Source organism: Belonocnema kinseyi, chromosome 6 (genome assembly GCF_010883055.1).
Source record: "Belonocnema kinseyi isolate 2016_QV_RU_SX_M_011 chromosome 6, B_treatae_v1, whole genome shotgun sequence".
Classification (NCBI taxonomy): domain Eukaryota; kingdom Metazoa; phylum Arthropoda; class Insecta; order Hymenoptera; family Cynipidae; genus Belonocnema; species Belonocnema kinseyi.
The window spans coordinates 123,972,232-123,980,502 of record NC_046662.1 but is presented as its reverse complement, the minus strand read 5'-3'; the positions used below and the strand labels follow the sequence as shown (position 1 = coordinate 123,980,502).

Below are 8,271 nucleotides of genomic sequence, written 5' to 3'. Positions count from 1 at the left end.
TTAGGATAGGTTAAACCTCTATGTAAGTTAAGCCGAAGCTGAATGAAACGGTACCGCAAACACAACGGGACAACACAATGAGTTTAATTGTGTTACGTGAAGGTAAGTTAGGTTAGGTTAGATTAGGTCAGGTTTTTTAGGTTAGGATAGGTTTGACCTCTTTGCAGATTAAGCCCAAGCTGATTCAAACGGTGCCGCAAACATAACGGGACAAAACAATCAGTTTAATTGTGTTTCGTGAGGTTAGGCTAGGTTAGGTTAGATTTATTTCTAGGTTAGGCTCGTGTTGACCCATCGATGTAGCACACATTTGCTACTGGGAAAATATGCTTCCAGAGCTTCACGTGTAGTTCAATAAATTTCTGTTAATTCAGCTTAGGTGAGGTCAGGTTCTGTTGGGTAAAGTTATGTTAAATAAGTTGATATCAGGTAAGGGTTGATCCTTCACAGTTGTTGTTCGAACCGGAAGATCAGGAATTTTTTTATAAAGGAATCCATTTACTGCTTGAAAGATGGGGGAAAGTAATCGCTTTCAATTGGACATACATTGAATAAAATCATTTTGCAAGTGATTGTTCAAATAAATAACAAACTTGAAGAAAAAAGGGCAGAAGCTTATTCAACTACCATAGTAATATTTAGAAAAATAAAAAAGTTATCAATCAGAAAAAGCCAAAAAAGGAATCTCAAAAAACTAACGAGATATCGGAAATTAATAACAGAAATCAATGGATTAATTTAAAAAAAAAACAATAAATCATTTTTTGCCGGAAAGCGAAGGTATTGTTGACCTTAACAAAAGCCAAAATTACCAATTAGAAAAACTTCTAGACAATAAAATAAAATTATATCCGGGAAATGAAAATAGGGCGACTCATCTAACAAAAAATAAAATTGACGTTCAGTTAACAAATTATTAGGACATGATATAATAGAACCCTTTTGTTCTGGTTGATCAACTCCTATAGTGATGATCAGAAACCCGCAAAAAGATTACAGTTTTCGTTTAGACTTTAGAAAGGTTATTAATATTACAAAGAAAGCCCTTCATCCAATCCCACTCATCACAGAAATACTGGACACTTTAGGATCAACAAAATTCATTTCTAAAATGGATTTAATGTTAGCTAATTTACAAATTCCAATAGATGACAATGTAAAAATAATCACATCATTCATAAGCCCTGGAAAAGGCATGTAGCTATTTAAAAGAATGCCATTTGGTTTAACCAATGCTTCAGCTTCTTTCCAGAGACTTATGGATAAAATTATCACTTCAGATATAAAGACAACGTTTATTGTTAGTTTGATCATATTGTAATAATAAATCATAATTTTGACCACACACTTTGCCGAGATAAGAGTACCTGAGAACAGATTACTGGATAAAGATAAAACATGGGTTTAGGGATTAAAACAAGATGAGGCTTTACCCAAAATTAAAGATTTTTTAACGTCAGTACCTATATTAACATGTCGTCCAGATTTTACGTAACATTTCCAACTCGAAACAGTTGCGAGTAATACTGGATGAGGAGCCCTACTTACGCAAAACAATTACAGGCGTAAACTACGTGATCGCATACGCGAGTAAAAGCTTCAACAAGGCAGAATCTCGGTACTCAGCATCAGAAGAAGAGCGCCTAGCCGAAGTTTGGGCTGCACAAAAATGTAGGCCCAATGGCCGATTAGCCAGATGGGCCATAGAAATTCTCGAATATGACTACGAAGTCATAAACCGCAAAGGTAGCTCGAATTTTGTCCCTGGTTCTCCCTCGAGATCAGGAGAACCAGCAAAAAATTGAGGCATTTAGGCTGAGAAAGCTTTAGTGAAAATTTCCTAATATTACTTCTAGACAGGGGTTTACTCGGGCGTTATCAAATACGTACAAAAAATTGTCGGACTTGTCAAAGAGTAAAATCAAGTAACCAAAGTTAGATAGGATTGATTAGAAAAAAGGTAATCGATGAAACATGGCCCATGCTAGCAGCTGTTATCATGTGTCCGCTACATATTTTACTGTTCGTCGATTTATTTACAAATAAATGAAAATAATTCCGATTATAAAAGCTTACGGAATCATAATGAAGTCAGAATTTCATAAACGTTTCATTTCGCGTTGGGGAACTAGGATTCTCCTCTCGAAAATGCCTAAATATTATCCTCAGGTAAATGCGACAAAACTTTATAATAGAACAATTAAACAAATTATCAAAACCTTCTTAGATAACAACCACTCCACCTGGTACAAAAACATTGACGATTTACAGTTCGCTATAAATACTAGTAAAAACTCGTCAAGAAAATGTAGCCTTGGATTTTTAATTTTAGGTCGCGAACTAGAACCAAGTCAGCCCATCAGAAAAAATTTAGAAAACGATAGTGGAATAGAGTTCCAAAGCGTAGACAAATGGACGGATAGATTGTGAAGGCTACAAATTATAAAAAGAGGTTCAGAAACATGCGGACAAAAGAAATAATAGACAAGCTAAAAATTACTATCTGAGGAGACCAGTCCAATTTAAAATAGAATATAGGGTACTTACAAGGGTAACAAAACTATCTAATTAAACTGATAAGAAGGCAGGGAAACTTTACGATCAATACAAAGGTCGATTTATTATTAAAAAAATATTCTCTAACTACATAGGAATTAAAAATCCTAAAGGAAAAAGCATTTAAAAATGGAATATAAACGTTTTTTAATTATGAAACTCAATTACAGAAAACTCCAAAGAATATTCTGAACTCAACTACTGTAAGATGACTCTAATAAATTGCCGGAAAGATAACAGTATTTTGACTACTAAGACAAGATAGAAGTAACATCCCCCTTTAAGACGAAAGAAAAATGTGAAAACACAATAAGAATTACAACAAACAGAAATCTTAGAAAGGAAGTACAACCAAAGAGCTGAAAAACTCAAAATGCTATAACGGGAAACAAATTTACTCTGACTTTTTGTTGATGAAACAAATTAAATAGTTCAAACTGAATTTAAAATTTGAATAATTAACAACTAAATAAAACAACAACTAAACTCAAACAAAACAGACTCAAAGGAGAATCGACTCCGAAAACAATAAATTTCTAAGAAAATTCACTTCACGGACGAGTTTTTTTTCTTTTCATATTTGTTTCAGGAAGAAGATAACCACAAAGGAAAATAAGTCGAAAAACAACAATAGAACAGAAAATTTAAACAGAAAATGAGGAAAAATGGTAAAGACGTACAATATCATTTTGGCGAATCATTAATACTTGAATTTATTTACATGCCGAATGAATTTTTCAAACGCAAAAAATTATTTGAATTTAGCAAAAACTTTACAACTCCAGGCCCCAAGAGAAAAATTTACTCACAATGGAACTGGAAAATAATTATCGACTAGACTTAAAATTTTTCTAATTTAAATTGCTGAAGTAAATCCCAATAGGAAAACAACCGAATTGAAAACTTTGTTTTAAATGTTTATTTTGAGACTATATCAAACTTGGAAAAGCATTACGGATATTTCAGGCTTACATCCAAGCCCCCGAGGGGGAGGAAGATGCAAAAGAATTATTACCATCATACGGATGTCACTACAGTCCTGCTCAAAAGACTTTTCAGGCTGTTCCCAAGATGAGGCGGAACCCACCGACGGGATCCTAAACTCCGAGCGGCAGCGCGCCCCAACACTAGTCTCTGCCTTTTCGTTCAGTCGTTTACCGTTTCCAGCCAGTGCTAGTGAGTGCTCTCGCCTTCTCGCCCTAGAGTCGAACCCGAAAAAAGATCCTCGGCCTTTCAACGATGAAATGCCTGTCCAAGGACATAATTTAAGTTTCCTCCTTCTATCGCCAAGGGATAACGAGAGATTTTGGAACTCGGAGTGCACCCAGGAAGTTTAGCTGGAAACCTTGGATGCCTCCAAAGCCAGGGATTACTCCGGATTATTTTTCCCTAGGCTTCGGGAATGAACTTAGTCGCCCCGGAGCGATACCTTGGTTTCCAGCAGCAATCCTTATGCCGGAGAAAGTAATCTCACATCCCCTCACAAGACCCTCGACGCTATGACACTGGCTGAGAAGCCAGCTTAGTCAAGACTGCGGCGTTGGGATGCGAATCAGGTCTGGTTGTCCTAGATTAGTTGCGTTATGTTTTACAAAATGCGGAAAACTCTCGTGTTAGAAGAGGACAAGAGCTTCCTCATTACTAGAAGTGCTTCGGATCTACCTTTAGGTATTTTTTCTCAGTCACAGCCTTTAAATAAGCCGCCACTGCACGTTCCTTCGTTGGGAAGGCATGGCAGAAAGCGAGTCGAGCGGTACAAAATTGTAAATCACCATAGTTGACATTCTCACACACACACTTTCATCAAATAAATTGTACACGCGATTTTATCTTATATTGGAGTTTTATTCACGAGTAGGATGGCATTTTAGGACCCTGAATTTTTACAAAAGGTTAATTCATCCCCTTTACAAAAAACTGTCGTCAAACGGGTAAAGTCAGTCCGGGCAGGGAATTTAGCCCACACATAGTTGCTTGAATTCTTGAGTGTCCGGTTGGCGCATGTACGCCTGGCTGAGTAAAAGTAAGTTTCGAAAGAAGTTTAAGGTTACAGTATACAAAGACATACATACAGACATACTGACAGACATATACGTCAAAACGTTTGACAAAACGGGGTGGGGGCTATAATTTTACATAAATCTAATGCCTTCTCAGATGAGAATGTAAAAAAAGTAATCGGTGCGTCGCATTATGAAGTATGAAATGCAATTAAAAAGTCATTTTTGAAAATTAAGTCGCTTATGACCTTCTGCAACTAGATGCACGATATAGAAATCCCACGTCCATATGGACGTTTCCACGGAAAGTGTAATTTTTTTGTCACCATGAATTTATAAGTAAACCTACACTTAAAACACAAGTTATATTGCATGTAAAGTTAGAAAGGCTACCTGAAATAGAAGCAAAAGCGTAAGTCATTACGGTAACCTTCAGGAAAAGGTCTAACAAGTAATAATTGGAGAAAATCCTAAAATATATTTGTATAATATTTGTCCCCATCTATACATACTAAATGATTTTTATATTCATAGCTTTTCTGCACTGTCTGAAGAATCTAAAAAAGATAATGCTAGTTCAGTAGTGCATTGACTACTTAAATTTCACGGATTTGACATTGTACTTTGATTTCTAAGTCAACAAGAAAATCTGAAAGTTTTTAAGTTTTTATTATTCAAATGTCCCCTCCATCGTCTTTAGTCATGAGAAGTGGGCGCAACGACCCAGGTCAAACATTTTTCAATCTTTTATCAGATTTAGGTGTCCAGCTGACATCATATAGATTTTCACATTAGCCATATAGATTTCACATTGGTTCTAGAATCTAGTATAAACTGTTATGACATCCGTACGAAAGTTAGGTCTCCTGATCTATCAACATAAACATAAACTTTATGCCGTTTGCGAATGATCAGCTATTGCAGAGTCCTACCGCTAATGTAAATGCTGTTTTGTGATTAGCCATCAATAGTGTACAAACATCTTATTCGCTTTTCTTCGGACCCTGGAACCAATTTGCGAATAACAGCTCCCAGAGAATGCGTGAATTAGGCACTTTGCGTTGGCTGCGCAGCCAAGAGAAGTCGAACTTCGTAAGTATAGGTGTTTCAAAATATAAATGTTGTTTGCATGTACAATATGTGTAAAAAGTTGGGAATATGTGCTACAAAATTAGTTTTCAACTTTATTTTGCCGAAAACTATGTTTTTCGTGGAAGCACTCATTTCAATACCCATTTGAAGACTCTGGCTCCCCGAAGAACCGCAGTAAATCACACGTATGGCCACGCCTTATGTCTGTGATTTGAGTGGCCACAGGGAATTGTTGAATGACAATGACCCGAGAATGAAAGCTCTGTAAATCCATCTCAAAAAATCCGAAGCATGTTTTTGGAACGCGGGTATGGCTGCGATGTTACGAACCAGTAATGTCTTCTAATCTACAAGAGCACCTATCACAAGGAAAATAATTTTAAACGAATATTCTGGGTAAAATCTCCGAAGCTCCCTTGTACGGTCGCGATATCTCTCCCCCTTTTCCTTCTACTTGATTTTGATGTTATCAGCTGGAACTGAGACTTCGATCCCAAAAGTATGTAGTTCGAAAGAAAAAAAAAACAACATTCCAGTTTCACTCAAGCCGAAACACCAGAGCATGCCATGTTCACTCCGAGCACCTAAGACACATACAATCTAGTTGGTCTACTGACGCGGGAGCGATGTACATTCAAAAGCACAATGTGGTACTAAGAGTGCTTTATTACCACTTATGTGACTCTTACGGTATTAGCCTTGATACAGCTCGGCCAATCTTCATTTTCAAAGTTTCTGCACTAGGTGCGAAGAACTTCACAACCGAGGAGAATTAAAAGAAAGAGAGGTATAAAGACCTTATAAGGGAGTTACGATAGGTACACCCGGAATATTCTGTTAATCTAGTCATCCTAACCATCAGTGCTCTTGGAAGTACTAAGCTTTCACTTTTTAATAGCCTGAAAAGCATTCCCGCGTGTCAACGAAATGCTAAGAAACTTTCGGGAAAAATGCAGAAGGCGGTCGTCCTTGGATTGCTTCGTGTCCTAAGGGTATACGAGACTTTTGTCAGGTCGTAGTATTAAGTCAATCGCATACTGTAACCACTTTTCTCACGTTCTTGAGACTAGGTTAACAGATAAAACATTACCGCCATTTCGCCGCAAGCAAGTGCAATTTTGTAGAATGGCACCCGCTCCCGCTGAAATCCCGCGGTTTTCTTTATGACAAACGTTGATATATAAGGCGTCTCTCCGATGCAGATACAAGCGTCTGCTTCGACAGATTTGGTGTTTCAATCTGCCTTCATTAAATAAGATATCTGAGTCTGATATGTTTTCCGTTCCGTTTCTACTCTACTCATCGAGGGCAGCTCCATGCGCGAAGCGTGAGCTCACGGCCCTCGAAATTATCACGTGTAAGATCATGTATGTGCATTTTCATCTAAAAGCCCAACTGAAGCAGATGTTGCAAACTTTCGCCAACAGCTCCTAGACGAGAAAATGTACGAACATGTTTACACAAATGAAGGTCGGAAATTCAAAAGTTTATAAGAGCCATTTTTCAAATTTTCTGAACCAAAATTCCTATTGATTTTCTGAACACCAAATTCCTATTGAGGCTAGTCTTAGACAGCATTCTATCACACTTATGTTTATTACATGAAACGTACACACCATAGAACCTCGGAAGTTACTGTTAAAACATGGAACTTACATTAGACTGCATTGGTTCTTATACAGTTTTGAATTTCCAAAATGCCTCGACTTACCAAAACGTGAATTTAAAATATTTCTCAAGCGAAAACTGTTTCGAATTTTGCACTGCTTTTACGGCAAAAATAACAGCCTTCGATTGTAGATAAAATATTGATAAAAAACAGGAGTTCGAAAAAATGGTTCTTATACACTTTTGATTTTCCACTCTTCAAATGTAGATCAGTCTTTGTCAAAGAAGCTAATCTTTGCTTTCGACAGATCATCTGGACTTGACTCAGTGAGTTTCATCCAAGTGTGGCAGAACGGTGTCATTTTCGCCTTAGTATACCATGCCGTATTTTACGTCATGCGTACGCTGAGCACCCACAACACATATATCCAGGTGTCCCACTCATTTGGGAACGACGTATATTTACAAACACTATTTAGCCCCAAGAGTGCTACTACCATATTTGTCGCTCTGCCCTGCCGAACGCTCCGAGGACGATAAAGCCAATTGTCTAGAACGAGGTGCCGAATTTTCCGTAACTACGATTTTCGGACAGTAGTTTCCATTGCACACTCGAGACCCAACCTCGTTCTCCAGGACTTCAAGAAACAAACTATATTCGTGATCTAATTCTCGACCCAGGCCAAATATAACCCTACTAGTACGGAACGTTCTAGGAACGTCCTCCTGGGAACTGAAGAAGCCTTATCGTTAATGTTATTTTTAACAACAACTATATCATAAAACTGTAAGAGATATGTGAAAATTGACGTTCTTTTTTAGTTTTGAGTACTACGTACACTATACTACAATTTCATAACTATATCCTAACCTGACATCGATATTTACCTACCTGTTACAGTTTACGTGATATTTATTGTTAATAATAACAATAACGTTAAGTCTCCCCTGGGTCACATTGAGGCTGACATTTTAAACGCTCATTAAGGAGCGTCCATTAATTATGTAAGTAATA

At 37.2% G+C, this 8,271-nt stretch overlaps 1 protein-coding gene across 4 annotated transcripts in view; it reads right to left on the bottom strand.

Annotated features, from left to right (window-relative positions):
• Positions 1 to 8,271, bottom strand: part of LOC117174076 — a 323,085-nt gene that overhangs the window by 44,201 nt on the left and 270,613 nt on the right. The gene's annotated exons all lie outside the window — the stretch shown is intronic.